The sequence below is a fragment of the Elaeis guineensis genome, chromosome 11, assembly GCF_000442705.2.
Source record: "Elaeis guineensis isolate ETL-2024a chromosome 11, EG11, whole genome shotgun sequence".
Lineage (NCBI taxonomy): Eukaryota > Viridiplantae > Streptophyta > Magnoliopsida > Arecales > Arecaceae > Elaeis > Elaeis guineensis.
The window spans coordinates 18739978-18758327 of record NC_026003.2 but is presented as its reverse complement, the minus strand read 5'-3'; positions in this window follow the sequence as shown (position 1 = coordinate 18758327).

The following is an 18350-nucleotide window of genomic DNA, read 5'->3' as shown; positions in this document are numbered from 1 at the left end:
CAAATGGGCACTATAATCAGATATGGCATGCGCCCCAAGTGGATAAGGATAGAGTCCAATGAGATGAGGACTCTGATCCCTTGATCAACTTGGACTATGGGGCGCCAATCTCACTGTGCTTATCCAGTGTTGGCGCCAATAGTAGGAGGAATTATGGAGATTCTTATCTGATATGATCAGATGACATCACTCCACTAATCAAAATTTTTTCAGAATTAATTGAAATTTTTCGATTGGTCGAATGATGTGGCATTGCATGGCGCAGCAGGGTCTATTTAAACCCTGTCTGCGCCTAGGGTTTAGAGACTCTGCTCAATAACTAGCAAAAGCCTGAATCCTCTCCACTTCTTCATACCCCTCTGCTCCTCTCCCTCCTCTCTTCACATTCAAGAGGTTGGGCATCCATCTGGTGCTTGTCCAAGGCATGGTGGCTTCCTGATTAGAAGGCTGCAGAGATTTATCGAGAAGCTGCTGCTCCAGCTTCAGAAGATCTTTTGAAGATCTTCTAGATCAGATCCAGATCTAATTTTTGGAGTAAAGATTTACAAGAAGAAGATGATCTAGATCTACTCGAGTGGAGACTGGTAGAGGTCAGGCGACTGCGTGGCTATTTTAGAACCTCGGGCATTGCTGCGATCATCTACAGGGTAATCTAGTTACCCTAGAGGTATTTCTCTATTCTTCATGATTTTAGATTTAATTTTAGATTTAATATCAGATAATAGAATTAGATCTAATAGATCTTAGATCTAAAATATTATAGAATATTTTTTTTTTGAAATATTCCGTCTCAGATCTCATTAGATCTGGAAGATTCTACAAGGAAAAGTCAGTTTTTCCTTCAAACAGATCATCGTAAAGGTGATGAAGTAGATATAACCATCTCTGACTTGTACATCAAATGGCCCATACACATTGGTATGTACCAAGACAAGTAACTTGATGGCCCTTTCTCCATGTTCCATAAAGAATAACTTGATTATTTTTTCTCGAAGGTAAGATTCACAAGCTATGTATGACTCTGAATCAAAAGAGCCAAGGATCCCATCTTTTTTTAGTTTATTTATCCTATTCTCTCTAATATGGCCCAGTCTATGATGCCATAAGGACTTTTAGTTAATTTTATCTCTGAATCTCTTTTGACCTATGGCACTCACTACTTGCTCATTTAAATTCACATTCACATCAATATGCAAGTGATAAAACTATCAATTAAAAGATCACTATAATCAATTTATTTCATAAATAATGAAATAAAAGTCTTTATTAAAATTAAAATCAAAATCATCCTGTGCTAGCACAAACATAGAAATTAAATTCTAACTAGCTACAGAAACATAATAACAATCTTTCAAATCTAATATAAACCTGACGGTAATCGAAAAGGATAAGTGCCAATGGTTTCTGCAGTAACTTTTGCTCCATTACCAATCTGAAGGATGATGTTACCTTTTCACAATCTCTTACTTTCTATTAGATCTTGTACTGAAGTACATATATGAGCACTCGAATCAGAGTTCAAAATCCAACTAGAAGTAGAAGAAACTATAGATTAGATTCAATTACAAGCATACCTTCTGAATGTTAGTCATCCATTTTGATCTTCTGGCTCTCCAGGTAGAGTAGACAATTTCTTCTCTAATGGCCTTCAGTAATCACAGTGGAAACACTTTTTCTTTACTTCAGCCTTCTTCAGAATGTCTTTCTTTGGCTTGCTCTCTTTTTTCTATTTCTTCACGGGTTTACTCTTTTTCTTCAACCAGATTTTCTCTTAGATAAAAAAGTCTACTTCATAGCGAGAACGTGCCTCTTGAACTCTTCAAGGTTCCTCAATAGCGACCAATATGTTGACCAATTTGGGTATGATGCAATCAAATTTGTTTATATAAAAATTTATAATAAATTGACTATATGAACTCGTAAGGAATTGAAGGATCAAATTCATCTCAATTCCTTTTGCATATCAATCCTGAGCTTTCCAAGCTCTTTAATATCCTTGATCACTATTATACAGTGCTCATGGACTGATTGCTCTTCGTGCATCTTCAGATTGAAGAGTCTCTAGGATACTTTGAAGTGCACTGTACGGCTTTACTCACCATAAACTCTTGTAGGTGAGTGATCATAGCCTAACAATGGGCATATGCTCATACTAGCTCTGCAACTTATTGACATGGAAGCCAGTACATAGCATTTAACCTGACTGTCTTCATCCATTCATTTTTCATATGTTGTTCTATGCTAAGCAGTAGGATGGTTTGGTAACACTAGGGATTCCTGGTCGAGTACATATCTAATTTTTCAGAAGTTAGGACAATCCTGAGTTTTTAAGCCATTTTTGTAATTGATTCTGGTTAAACGATTGGACTCAAGATGTGGGCTAGAGAGTTTGAAGCTGACATAGTTTAACTGCGAGAGTAGAGATTCAAGTTAGACTTTTGTGCTTTAAATTTATATTTACTTTAGAGACTTTGAGAAGCAAACAATAACTGCTATTATTTTTTCAAATCCCTCCACTCCCTGGGTGGGAAGCGAAAATCCTAATGCAACAATTGAGTTTCTAATGGATACTGTGGTCCCACCGATGCCATGCATCTCATCTAATAGTTATTGATAACATGCATACCGATGCATGGATAACTCTTTGTCCAGATGTTTCTCTAAATATGTTACAGCGACTTGATCTTTAAGTTATGTGGCTTACTTAATAGTTATTGACCATACTCTTTAGCTAAATCTGACCACTGTTCATAAACAGGTGCAAAGCTATCATTGGATCTCTCACCTAACAGTTATTGGGTCCAACTCCATCCTTACCTTAGAGCAACTCTTTGCTAATAGAGTGGTTGCATATTTTGATGCAACTAAACCACTGTGATCAGTCGAGAATAATCAATACTAGTACTAGCCCATACATCTACAATGATGAAAGACTTATGGACTTAATATTTATGGAGAGATTTAGATTTAAATCTCATCTCATCAGTCATCATATGATTGATCTAATTGACATGGTTCAAATCAAACTGCTAAGCAACCTTATTCAAGACTTAATCTTCCAAATTGATCAGATAAGTGGAGATCAGTGGGGGTCCCTCCATTACTTTTCTTAGATATCAATAAATTGATCAAATTAGTGAATAAAATTAATTAAATAATCATGACTCAATTATTATCTTAGACACCAATAGGTCAATTGATCCAAATAGATTACTTAAGTGAATCAGGCTCAAACCATCGAGCCAAATTAGGTCTTAGGTTAATCGATTCTACATATAGAATTTAATCGATTTGATCAATAATAATTATATAATTTTAAAATTTAATTGATCTAACTTAATCAATACTTGATTAGTTTGATCAATTACTTAATCGAATTAGACTCATTATGTTCAAATCAAAAATCTTAGATGAATCTAATTACATGACTTAATTTTTGATTTACCCATGACCAAAACCTTCATGTATAAATACAAATTTTTGATTTTAAAATTAAATTTTAGGTCTAAATTTATTACATAAAAATAAATTTTAAATATAAAACTATTTTTAGATTTAACATATAAGCATATATCTCATATATGTATATAAATTCAGATCTAAACAAAAATTTTGATCTTAACATGATATCATATATCTCATATACAAATCATGAATCATATTGAAATAAATTTTAGACTAAATATACAATCATACATCTCATATATGAATCATAAATCAGATCAAAATAATTTTTAAATTTATGCATACATCTATATATCACATATACATAAACTAGAATCTATCTAGAATAAATTTTAAATCTATACATGCCTTCACATATCGAATATATGAACTGAAAAATAAATCTAAAATAAATTTTAATTTAAACAACTATCTATACATCTCATGTATCAAGAAAAATAATATTTTAAAACTCTTTTCAAAACATGTATATCAATCTCATGCATATGAAATCCGTGGCTCTGATACTACCATTGGAATTTCATGTGGGGCATGCATGTGTGTTTCAAATTTTTTTTTAAACAATGTAGTGACATAAAAATTAAAATATCTTTTAATCTAAATCATGTATGTATAAAATATAGAACATAAAGATTACTTCATATGCTGAAATTGAACAATACTGAATTTTATGCTGAAATTAAATATGTGATCGAATCACATATTTGTTTCATAATTTTTTTCTTTGAATCTAGATCTGGAAGAGAGTAGGTTCTCTCTTAGCCATGTAAGTATCTGACCTCTATAGATATCCACTCAGGATCAGTCTGAAACAGTCCTCTGGTATTAATTTTTCTTCTCCAAAAATAATCATCCTATGAATCTGAATGAGGCCTGGATCATGATTAACTCTTTGATCGTTTGCTTGATCTTTTTTTTCTTTTCTTGTCTTGCTCTCTTTTTCTTGATTATGAAACAATCAAAGTCTGAAAATAGCCACCAAGTGGGACGCCCAAGCTCCTTTTGGGTGTGGAGATGGAGGATGCCCAAACCCCTTTGGGCATTGGAACTAGAAGGGAGAAGAGAGGAGGCATGGGGAGACCTTAGGAGGCATGGGAGTTGCTGAAAATCTGATCTTAAGAGCCTTAAAAAAAGTTCTTTTAAATAGTTAAAAGATTTAAATTCTATTCAAAACCAAATAGCCCCTTAATATAAGTCCTACTTGCATTAAAATCTTTACAGCCTTAGATATTTGACTCCTTTTAGGAGATCCATTAGGAGCCAACTATAGGAGTCTTTTCATCCACTTTTTCATATGCCACATGGAGTTTAGGGGACACCCCATGTTGGTCCTTTATGCTCTCTTTTAGGTGGACACGCCCACTTGATCAAATCAAGTGGCACCCCAATGCAAACAATTAAGAAAATTGATTAAGGGTTTGAACCCTTAATACATATGATCCAAAATTTTAGGTACCCAATAATTACAGCTCAATGAATCTAATTTATTAAGATTACTAGCAGATAATTAATTTAAATTAATTTTATCAAAATATATAATTCAAGTACAAAAAAAAAATTGGTTCAACTACGTACTAGTAAGGTTATCTTGAATCCAATAGGATTTCTCTAAATTCAATTAAGATTTTATAAGCTCAATTACTTATTCAGGTCTAATCTCTTTGTTGTGTGACCCTATAGACTCAATTCAATCTAGTAGTAGGATAGACCATGATCTCTATCATAGTATCATTGAAATATTTTTCAATGGATCGGAATAATTCATGCTAACTCATCAAGGATTGACGATCCTGAGCAACCTTAGTGAGCTCTCACAATCTATCAGTAACACTAACAGTATATAGTGCAATCCAATAGAACCAAATAGAACCTCAAGGTGTAGTTTTCATATGATTCAGTTCATCTATTGTGAGTTTCGACTAGATGGAGGTTATGATAAATTATCAAATTCATCATCAGTCATATGATAGATTTGATTAGCTCAAGTCTAATTATGATCCTCATAAAAAAAATTTTCATCAATCGCATTGCTATGGCTACAGACTCTCAGATTTAGCCTTTCAAACTCATAGGACTACTCCTCTCTATCAAGATCGATAGATTCTATCTAAATGTGACTCTACCACTATAGTGGACCAATTATCATCAACATCCACTATAAGATCTCAATAAAATCATATTTATGTATCAGTCAAACTCTAGCAGTCTCACCATGAGCAATCCTACCATCGTAGGTCAAAAGATGATTCACATAACTACAGTATCGAGACGATCACTGACAATCGAGTAGAAATCTAAGTGATCTCTCGTATGGTCATGCTCGGTACTAGTTGTTCTCTAACAACTATCCACACTCGTCGCTCAGTTTTCTACATTATAGACCAGAGACTCATCCATCTTGAAGAAAGTAATCTATGCACTGGTCTATCCGGATCGATCACTGTCCTCACGATGATACTATGACTGAGAGTATTTAAAAATTATATACATATCTCTAATTTTTAATAATTTAATAATATGGATCGAAATATTAATTTCATGGATGATTCAAGACACATCACTCTTGAATGAAAATTAAACTTATCCTTTTATTGATCAAATTAATATTTAAGTATAAAATTATATCCTATATTTATTACAATGTGTCAGTCATATTAATTTTTAGAACATATATCTAACAAATGATGGGTTGGATTTAACTAAGGATGGTGGTCAATAACTGTTAGATGAGCCCACATAACTTAGAGACTAAGTCACTGCCACTTGCTTAAAGAAATATTAGACAAAGAGTTATCCACGCATCAGTGTGCATGTTATAATAACTATTAGGTGAGATGTATGACATTGGTGGGACCGTAGCATCCACTAAAAATCTAATTATCATGTTAGAATTTTTAATTTTCACCCGAAGAGTATAGGGATCTAAAAAGATAATGAGAGTTTTTGTTTACTTCTTAAAATTTTTAGACAAATATAAATTTATAGTATAAAAATCTAACTTGAATCTCTACTCTCACAATTAAACATGTCAGCTTCAAATCTTCTAACTCACATCCTTGAATCCAATCTTTTACTGAAATCAATTTTAAAGACTGGTTAAGAAACCTCAAGATTATCTTGACTTCTGAAAATTAGGCTATGTACTCGATCAGAAACCCCTAGTATCACCAAACCATCCTACTGTTGAGCAAAGAACAGCATATGAAAAGTGGATGGATAAAGATAGTTGGGTTAAGTGCTATGTACTGGCTTTAATGTCAAATGAATTGTAGAACCAGTATGAGCATATACCCACTGTCAGAGCTATGATCATTATCTATAAGAGTTATATGATGAGCAAAGCCACACAGCTGCTTTGAAGTATCCAAGAGACTCTTCAATCTGAAGATGTGCGAAGGGCAGTTAATCTATGACCACTATATGATAATGATTAAGGATATGATAAAGGAGCTTGAGAAGTTTGAGCTAAATATGCAAAAAAAATTATAAATAGATTTGATTCTTCAATCCTTAACGAGTTCATATAGTCAATTTATTATAAATTTTATATGAACAAACTGGACTGCACTATATCCGAACTGATCAACATATTGGTCACTGCTGAAGAAATCTTAAAAAGTTCAAAGGACACTGCTCTCGCTATGGAGCGAACTTCTTCATCCAAGAGAAAGTCTGGTTGGAAGAAGAGTAAACCCATAAAAAACAGAAGAACGAGAGCAAGCCAAAGAAAGACGTTCCAAAGAAGGTTGAAGTAAAAAAAAATATTTCTACTGTGATGTTGAAGGCCATTGGAGGAGAAACTGTCCACTCTATTTGGAGAGCTTGAAGATAAAAAAGGATGACAAACTTCAAAAAGTATGCTCGTAATTGAATCTAACCTAATGATTTCTTCTACTTCTAGTTGGGTATTAGACTTTGGTTCGAGTGCTCATATATATACTTCAATATAGGATCTAAGAGAAAGTACAGGTTGAGGGAAGATGAATAATCCTTCAGATCGACAAAGGAGCAAAAATTATTGCAGAAGTCGCTGGCACTTATTCTCTTCAATTATCGTCAGGATTTAGATTAGATTTAAAAGACTGTTATTTTATTATTGTAGCTAGTCAAAATTTAATTTTCGTATCTGTGCTAGCACAGGATGGTTTTGATTTTAATTTTAATAAAAAATTTATTTTATTTATTTATAAAATAAATTAATTATACATGATCTTTTAATTGACTATATTTATCACTTGTATATTGATGCGAATATGAATTTAAACAAACAAGTAGTAAGTGCTGTAGGTCAAAAGAGATTCAGAGATGAAATTAACCAAAATACTAGTGGCATCATAAATTAGATCATATTAGAGAGGATAGGATAAACAAACATCAAGTGGATCTCACCTATTTTCTTCTAAGCTAGGTTTACATGCTTATTGGTCGGTTCACCACATCGGCTAAGGTCAATTCTAAAGCATATCACCTCCTATGACCCTGTTTATATAAAAGTTTAAATTGCTCAAAGAAGTTGATTCCTTCTACAATCAAGGATGACGGATGAGACTGATTTATATGTTTGCTTTTTGGACATTATTTGAACTCATTGTTATGTCTATTACATACATATATACATGTGTATGCATGTGTATGCAAGTATGTACACATACATACATGTGTAGGTACTTATGCATATGTATTATATAATTGTGCAATCAATGGCTTATAAAGTTTATTCATGGGCACGCATGACTAAATTGTATCTTTTTAAAAAAGATAGCATATTGACTGATTTAGAACTAAATATCAGGCCTTTCTTAAACCTATGATGTAATAGGGCCAAAATTGGAAATTCAAAAAAATAATTACCAATTGTTATAACTGTCACTAAAATAACAAGGTTCTAAATATATACATATACATATATACATATATGCATACATACATACATGCATGCATACATACATACATATATATGTATATACATACATGCACACAAATGTACGCGCGCGCGCAACACACACGTATATATAGATAGATAGATAGACATATGCTCAAGTATTTATTAAATGTCAAAATTTTCTTACTAACAACTATGAACCGATGCTTTAATGGTCAAAGTTGCTTGTAATATTATTTACTTTTATTGATGTTTGTTGCTGCTAACTGAGAATCACTGACGGGGTTTTTGTCAATGACCAACTAGAAATTATTTAGTTGGTGCCAATAAACTTTTACCAATAGTTTTGGCTAGTTTTATTAGCATTTTTCTCTATTTTTCTGATGACTTTGGCTACTGCTAAATCTTACATATGTTGTAGTGACTAGTAAACAATATGAAAATTAAGCCATTTCAATGATTCCATAAAACCACATATGATGATGATGAGAGAGGGGGAAAGAGATTTATCATCTTGAAGTGTTTCTTAGATAAGATAATCGATTTAAAAGAATGGAGAGGAGTCATTGAACCTAAGTGCCATTAGAGCATCAAACTAAATGGATCTTGAAAAGGTCCAATGCAAAATAGAAGATATTCCATTATTTCAAGAAAGTTGCTAGAGAAAGAACATAAGGAACCTAAAGAGCACACTATTTTGTGTAATTCTTGTTTCATAGATAGTGCTCCTATAGAACTTTACCACTGAGATGTTTTAATCTTTGGGATAAACCCCGATTTTATACTCCAAATTTTTTGCAAAAGTTGCTGGTAGGAAGAAGACGCTTGACAAATATCATTGTCAAGGAGTTTGTATACTTTGTAATGAAATGCTACCATCATAAGAGACCAAATTAAATATTTGTTGCACAAGAGGGTGAATATGTAGCTAGTTCTTGTATGACTAATTATTGTGCCTAGTTAGTGTAAAGATTTTATTGAGAACATTTATATTCCATATTGTAGACTGCTTATATGAAAATTTGAAACCTTGGCATGACCCAAAGGAAGATTAGTATTGACATTCGCTACCAAATTCTAATCTCATTAGAATTTAGTTAGTTGGTTATTAGTTTTAATAACTTAAAAATCCAGACCTATATTAAATTTGGTTGAGCCTTAGGTTCAATTAGTATACTTGAGTTTGTATTTTAGTTGAAGTGGGATAGTGCTGTTCTCTTCTTTTGGTAAGAGATATAATGATGTTTGTCTTTAGGAGAAAAATATATGATTCTATAAAGAAGAGAATTCTTTTTATGTGTGGGGCATGTTTAGTACGATCACTTTATCAGAGGATGCCGAACTCATTATTTTGATCTTTATTTTCATTTGAATAATTTTATTTTTCTCTTTTAGATTTTTTCTTCCATTACCATTGCTTGATTAAATTGATATCTATTTTAGATCCTTTGGCTAGTGTTCAATCTACTTTGAATGGAGTGCTATTCTACATGGTATCAAAGCAATGATTAGAATTATCTGAAGCATAGTTTTTGAAGCAATGATTTAATTACTAGTGGTTTCAAAAGTGATTATTCAGTATTATTCTAGAGCTTCCAATAATTCATTATGCATATGGACAAATGTGTAGACTCTACTGCGATTCAATATTTGGATCATAATAATCGATTTTACCCACATCAATATCACTATTTTTCTACTACAACTTATCTCTATAAATTGAACAACTCCTGTTATTCAATTTGAAAGTCTACTATCAAGTTTTTTTTTTTAATAGAACATGATTTATTGGATATCTTAAAAAAGTCAAAGATGTACTAGTAGATAATCTTAATAATGAGATTAAAAAAGAAATAAAATTTCAAAGCTAAGAAGGTGATGTGAATTTTTAAGCTTCATGTATAGAGAGGATTATTTCCATATTTAGGATATGAGGGAGCCAAAAAAAATATGAGCTATTTTTGTGGCTATTGACTTAAGTTCCAACAATGTGAGACAACTTAAATAAAAGTTGCTTAAAGAATGGACTTTAGTTTCAGGCTCCAAAAATTCAAAGGAAGAGCAGAATTGGTTCAAATATAAAGATTTAAAGCTAGAGGAGCATGAATAATTAGAGGTTGGATCAACTTTAAAAGAAACTGCAGAGCATGATAAAGTTGATTAGCTCAAAAATCAACAAAGTCTAGAAGAAAATCTGGTGCAAGAAAAGTTTTATCATATGGATGTTGTATCAAGTCTAGAAGAGATTGTAATTAAACAACCAATTAATATTGTAGTTGCTCAAAAAAGATCCAGGATGATATAGTTGATCTAGTTATAGAAATTCATATTAAAGAATCAAATCATGCAGAAAAGCCTTATATCAAAGCTATCCAAGATATGGATATTTTTTATGGAGATTTAATCAGCAATAAGAAAGAAGAATCGGTGAATTTTGAAGTAGTTTTAAGGATCAAGCAACAACAAAATATGCTTTGTTGATGGTTTACATTGTCACTTGGTATTTGACAAGATTTTTGGTGCACATGTTAGTTTTGTATCTACTTCAGAGTTTGAATAGTTAGAAGATTCTATACATGAAGATTTGATTTCATCCATAGATAGAAGCCAATAGTATATAGATACTTGAAGCTATTCAAGTGGAGATATATAATATAGCTAAGGCTTTGTTGTTGATTTCACAAATGTTTAGTAATGGCCGATACTCTGAAAATTCTTTGGGATAAGTGGATGCTTGATGGGATCTTCACACTATGACCATAAAGTTAATATTGAGAAAAGTGTTAGAAATATTGTCAATTTCAATATATATGTTGAAGAGGTCGAATCGAAGAAGGTGTTATTGTTCAAGCTAAATAAAGGAGCTCTATCATTTAATTGGTTCAATAAATTATTGTATGTATTATTACTATGTTAGTAATAGCGATGTCTACCAAGACATTATATAGCATCAATAAATTCAATATTGTCGACATGAACTTTACAACGAGAGGGAGCATTAAAATTCATTACCAAGTTATTATCTTACAACAATTTGTTCAATTAGTTATTTGTTCTAATAACTTTAGGATTCAAGTCCATATTAAGTCCCACTAATCTTTAGGCTCAATATATTTTAGTTTATTTTTTAGTTGAACTAGGATAGTAATGTTTTCATCTTTTAGTAGGAGAAGATGATGTTTCTATTTTATAAGGAGAGGGACTGCATGGTTTTGTAAAGGAGAGAATTTCTTTTATGGGGCATTTTTAGAGACACCTTTATGAGAGACAGCCAAACTCTTGATTTTACTTTTTATTTTCTTTTGAATAATTTATTTTTTTCTCTTAGATTTTTCTTCCACTACTGTTGATTGATTAAATTGGTGTTTGTTTTGAATCTTAAGTGGGCACATCCAATCTACTCTGGATAACATGCCATTCTATAAGTAGAAAATGTATTAACCTTCCAATCCAAGATTAGTAGATCCATTGATGGCAAAAAGTCTTTCACATGCATGTCTAAGAGTTGTATATCTCAGAACCTGTTGTCTTATGCTTTGGATGAATTTTGCATTGCTTCCTTTTTCATCAAAAGGAGAGAAGAAGTCAGGTGCTGGCTTTCTTATTTATTTTAAGAACTTTTTATCTTGACTTTTCTTGTTATGGGCACTTTTCATATAATATTGCCCACACTTTTTTGACAGTGCTCTTTTGCTTTAAAGTTATAAAGACATTCTCTTAACAAAAAAAAAAAGTTATAAAGATATTTTTATACAATACCAAACATGCCCTTGTCTTCCGATATGGTTGACGTTGGAAAACATTTAGCCCTTTCTTTGGTGGAAACCATGGCCATGATGCATCAGAATTTCTAAGAAGGCATGAACCCTATTTGGTTAATATTTGATAAATTCTAATTCCTTATCTGGAAACCTCCAAATGCCATGTGTTCACCAATTTTTTTCCTTTCCAAAATTATGATACTTCATAAAAAGAATTACATATACATTTGATATCTTGGTAAGAAGAGACATTGCAAATTTAATAATTAATATAAAATAAATGGAAATTGAATCAGAACTTATGAGAATCCAAAATCCTTGCAATTAGGAAGTAGAGGACTACCCCGTTACTTGTTATTGGCGGAAGTTTTCTTTGCTCCAAAAAAGCCTCAAGCTCTTGGATGAGTTAGCCTTTTATCCAAAATGCATACAATGGATACTATACAGAACTGATTATAACAAGTATTAACATGCTTCCTATGTTACCTTTGAATTTAAATTTCCAAGTGTAAGCATGTAACTAGCAATTACAAGATACATGTGTGTGTTGTATACTTGCGCTGCTTTAAATATCAAGCAATAGCTCAATTTGGTCATACAAATATCATCCGTCCTTCCTTTCATTCCTTGTATACCAAATAGATGAGTGATTCATTTCTAATATTCATTCTTTCACATTTTACCAAATATATGGAAGGATGGATGGAAGATCTATCCATCCTCGACCTCATCCATCAGTCTTTCCCTATCCACCCTTTAATCCATCCAATTCATACCAAATAGATAATTAGAGTTCAGGTAAAAAATTTGGCATGGTTTCCCTAGGGTTATCAAGTTCTCCTACGTTTATTCTTATAGAGATGGGGTATCCTATCTTCTAAACGTGGTGATTAAAAAACATATTTCCTCTAACTAAGGATTGAGATTAGTTAGTGAGGTGGAGAATTTTGATTGGAGGAGAGGCCAACCCTCTCTCCCTTTGAACAGGAATGGGGACCTCTAGTTTGAATCACACCCTCTTAATCCTCACTTGTTGCCAAAACTAGGAAAAGTGATTAAGGTGCACATGCACAATCATGAGATGGGGCCCACCTCCTCACGTATTTCTTCTCTTAGTCCAACAAAAGGATAAATGAAGGGGGACAGTTTTGTGGGACACCTTTCTCACCCTCTCATAATCCATCTAAAAGTTGGGTAATGAGCTCGCTCCCCTAAAAGCCTGTTAAGTTATTATGTTTATCATGAAAAATAGATGAGAAAGATAATAAAATAAATAATAGGTCGATATCTATTTTTTTAAGAAAAAAAAATAAAATAACTACCACAAAGAAGTGATATTTATTTTCTCAATATTAATTATCAATAAATCTAATACAGATTTATTAATAATTAATATATTTATTTATATATCAAAATATACTAAAATTTATTTATAATAAGAAATATATTTTTTAATATATGTATAATTAATTTAAAAATATTATTAACTTATGTAAATATATTTCAATATTCAAAATAGCTAATATTGATACTATTTATATAAGTGGGCTATAGATGGCCAACAACTAGACAAAGAAAAAATATTATTACTTGAACTTTTATTTAAGGGTGCTGTCGAAAGTTTAGTAATATTCCTATATAAGATTACCTCAAACCAAATATAGTAATTTTTGTAATGCTATTTTCTAGAGTAAGTTCTTAACCAATCAAATAAGATAAAATTTATTTTTTCTTGCAATCATTTTTCTAAATTAGTGATTTTCAAGAATTATCAAATTATCTGGTGATTTGATATATCCCAACCAAATGAACCCTTAGAGTAAATAAGTAATAGGTTGTTGATTTCAAAAGCTAGTGTAAGACCCAAAATATTAGTATTTGATTCGATCTAATATTTGTATTTTTTTTACTTATTATAGAGTAAGTTTGTACTCCATTCAGAGAGCCATGATTGGGTACTAAAGCTCCTCAATCACAAATAGAAAGAATATAAGGAGAGGTTGAAGGTCGACTACAAGAGGAAGGGCATGTGATAGAGGAGGAGGTTGCTCGTACTTATTCTTCCAATGTATACACTCATCAGTGGAGGGAGCTTGTACACTACCGATTTTTTAAGAGAGGACAGATTGTATATAATCCATATTTATTTTTATTTTATATATTATTACTATAAATTAAATTTTTATATAAGATATGCCATATTATTTACTTTATGTGACAGACGTACTTCGATATTGATAGAGTTGTACGATCCTCTTAGTCGGTGCCTCACATATTGAGCTCCAAGAGTTACATGAGGTGCAGAGATGATTTGTGTGTTACAAACTTTTAACAATTAGATTTATTAATTTTATATAGAAACTCTAATGCTTCTTAATGAAATTATATATATATACATATATCATGTATCACGTCTTATGTATTGTGTATCATGTAGCATAATATTTATGACACTTATTTTAACTCTTGGCCTTTATTCCTACAAATTGAAACTTTAATTTTCATATTGATCCATGTATGATGTATTATATATCTATTACATTTCATGTTTCATGTTCCATATAATATGTATCTTGTATCATATCTCATGTACGATGGACCATATATCATCTAACATATACTATTTTTTGTAGATGGAAGTACATGTGGGTGAGTCTGGTGAGGTTGATTTCTATAGGATGAGTCATATCCATGAAGATGATAGCTTTATACGAGAGGAGTCCAGAGATCTTATTATATGTATTGATGCATTTGTTGAATGATTTATAATATTTTTTTATCATTAATATGTAGGTATTTTATTAAATATATAGGATATGACAATAACTCTTAATCCAGAGCATGTTGGCAAGTCATCATCATTTGCAGAGAGCAATCTTATCGAGGTCCAGATTTTCACCAAGCATATGGGATCGGATCGTTATGATCGAGTGAGGAGTTATAGAGTTGGAGTTAGCCCTTAGTTATTTGCAGTGGATAGATATATCTAGGATGCTAGATAGAGTAATAGCAAGTAGAGATCATAGGCTGGAGATAGAGGTACAAGAGTTAAGGCAAAGACATGAACTGCATTTACAGAAGCTAAGATAAAGCCATAACTTACGGATAAAAGAGTTGAGATAGAGCTATCAGATAGAGTTATAGATATATTTGAGGACTCAAATCGATTAGATTACATCTTTTTTATTGGATTTTGCCTTGGATTAGGTCAATAACTACATATAATTTATGGATATTTTGTATAATTAGAACACATATTTTTACTGTATATACTTTATAAGTTATACATACTGATTTCTATATTCTCGACTTATAATTTTTTTTTTTTCAGTTTCTTACAGACTCCCAATATTTCTAGCAATTGTAGAGATAATGATGATGCTACCCTATTCAATAGGTGAATTACAGTTAATAAAGCATGTCTCCAAAGATATAAAGATAAATCAGTGAAGCTCATCATAAATCTGATCATATTTAATAGGATCTTATTCTTTCTTTTAGATATTTATTGAGCTGAGGTGTTTCAAGAGGAGTCCATTAAGAGACTATATCGTTGTTTTTAATATATCTCAAAAATTTTTGACTAAAGTATTCACCTCTCGATCAGATCAGAGAATCTTAATGAATTTATCTGTTTGTTTCTCTACTTTGTTTATAATTTTTTTGAATTTTTCAAAGGCTTCAGACTTATATTTCATCAAATACACATTTTCATACTGTGACAGATCATCGATAAAGGTGATAAAGTAACTATAATATCTCTGACCTACACATCAAATAATCCACACACATCAGTATATTTCAGGGCAAGTAACTCAGTGGCCCTTTTTTATGTCCCACAAAGGATAACTTGGCATTTTTTCTCTAAGGCAAGATTCACAAACTGGATACAACTTTGAATCAAAAGAGCCAAAGATTCCATTCTTTTTTAGTTTGTTTATCCTATCCTCTCCAATATGGTCTAGTTTATGATGCCACAAGTACTTTTGGTTAATTTCATTTCTGAATCTCTTTTGACCTACAGCACTCACTACTTGTTTATTTAAATTCACATTCGCATCAATATACAAGTGATAAAGATAGTCAATTAAAAGATATCGAACTGATAAAACTAGTGTCGTCAAAGTCTCATCATCATCATATGTGGTTTTATGGAATCGTTGAAATGGCTTAATTTTCATATTGTTTACTAGTCACTACAACATATGTAAGATTTAGCAGTAGCCAAAGTCATCAAAAAAATAGAGAAAAATGCTAATAAAACTAGCCAAAACTATTGGTAAAAGTTTATTGGCACCAACTAAATAATTTCTTGTTGGTCATTGACAAAAACCCTGTCAGTGATTCTCAGTTAGCAACAACAAACATCAATAAAAGTAAATAATATTACAAGCAACTTTGACCACTTAAAGCATCGGTTCATAGTTGTTAGTAAGAAAAGTTTTGACATTTAATAAATACTTGAGCATATGTCTATCTATCTATCTATATATACGTGTGTGTGCGCGTGCACGCACGTGTTTGTGTGCTGTATGTATATACATATATATGTATGTATGTATGTATGCATGTATGTATGTATGTATGTATGCATATATGTACATATGTATATGTATATATTTAGAACCTTTTATTTTAGTGACAGTTATAACAATTGGTAATTATTTTTTTGAATTTCCAATTTTGGCCCTATTACATCATAGGTTTAAAAAAGGCCTGAGTGTGTATTTAGTTCTAAACCAATCAATATGCTATCTTTTTTAAAAAGATACAATTTAGTCATGCGTGCCCATGAATAAACTTTATAAGCCATTTGATTGCACAATTATATAATACATATACATAAGTACCTACACATGTATGTATGTGTACATACTTGCATACACAGGCATACACATGTATGTATGTATGTAATAGACATAACAATGAATTCTAAATAATGTGCAAAAAGCAAACATATAAATCAGTCTCATCTGTCATCCTTGATGCAGAAGGAATCAACTTCTTTGAGCAATTTGAACTTTTATATAAACAAGGTCATAAGAGGTGATATGCTTTAGAATTGACCTTAGCCGATGTGGTGAACCGATCAATAAGCATGTAAAACTTAGCTTAGAAGAAAATAGGTGAGATCCACTTGACTGGCCAAAAGCATATAAAGGCCCAACCAAAAAAAAATGAGCACATGCATCACACATGTGAAAAAGGTGCACTCCCATCGAGAGTCACTTTCTTTCCTGATTCCTATGATAGGAATCCAAGTCTAAGAAGGACTTGACATTCTCTCTCCACTTTATTTAAATGGCTTATCCATCTCTTCGACCTCCCTATTAAAGATCTTGGATAAAGAGTAGCATTCACGAGCATCAGTCGAGCTCCATGTCAAATGACTTCTGTCACCACTGTGGCCATATATCACTTGGAAACAAGGTAATGATCCCCAAATCCTTTGATTTATCCTGCTCAATATGTACCTTAAGCTATGGATTCCTGCTAGCTATCGCTGAATTTCTTTTTGAAAAACTTAAGCCCCATTTTTCTCCCTTTTTTTTAGATATTTTCAATTCTTTTTCTTTCTTTTCTAGCCAACCTCACCATTGGAACCGTCGCTGAAGTTGTGGTCAACCCTCTTGCACCAGTGGTGCTTACCACTGAAGCCTCAGCCATTGGCCACTGCTCACAATGGCTGACCATTGATCCTCTGGCCTACAATCACATCAATAATCTTCTTTCCTATTGGAGGGAGAAAGGTCATCTTTCCTCATTCTTCCCCCACTATCTCTCTTTTATTTCTCTCTCTAGATGGTTTCTTTCTCCACTATCTCTCTGGGGTTGGTTTGAATCTAACAAAGGGCCCTCCTCAAATACCATGACCCTAGTGAAAGGATCTTGACCCATGGACGCCAAACAGTGTGTCAGCTTCCACTTTGGTCCTTTTTGAGACACCATTAAATTTAGTCACTCTCAATTGCTATTGAGCCATCTATATGCTAGCTTGAACTTTGATAAGATGAAGTTACTTTGATCGAACCAACTTGAGCCGCTAGGTATTGCCGCATGGTTAACCCTATCTACCCTCTTTATTTCTCTCTCTTCTTTTTTATATTTCTCTCTCTACCAAGCATATGCATCTAGTGGAGGGTCTTGAGCCCTTTTGCTTTGGATTTTATTTGATCCTAGTAAAGGGGCCTTGAACTATTTAGTAGCTTAGGCTACATGTCGACATACCCTGGACTTTGTTG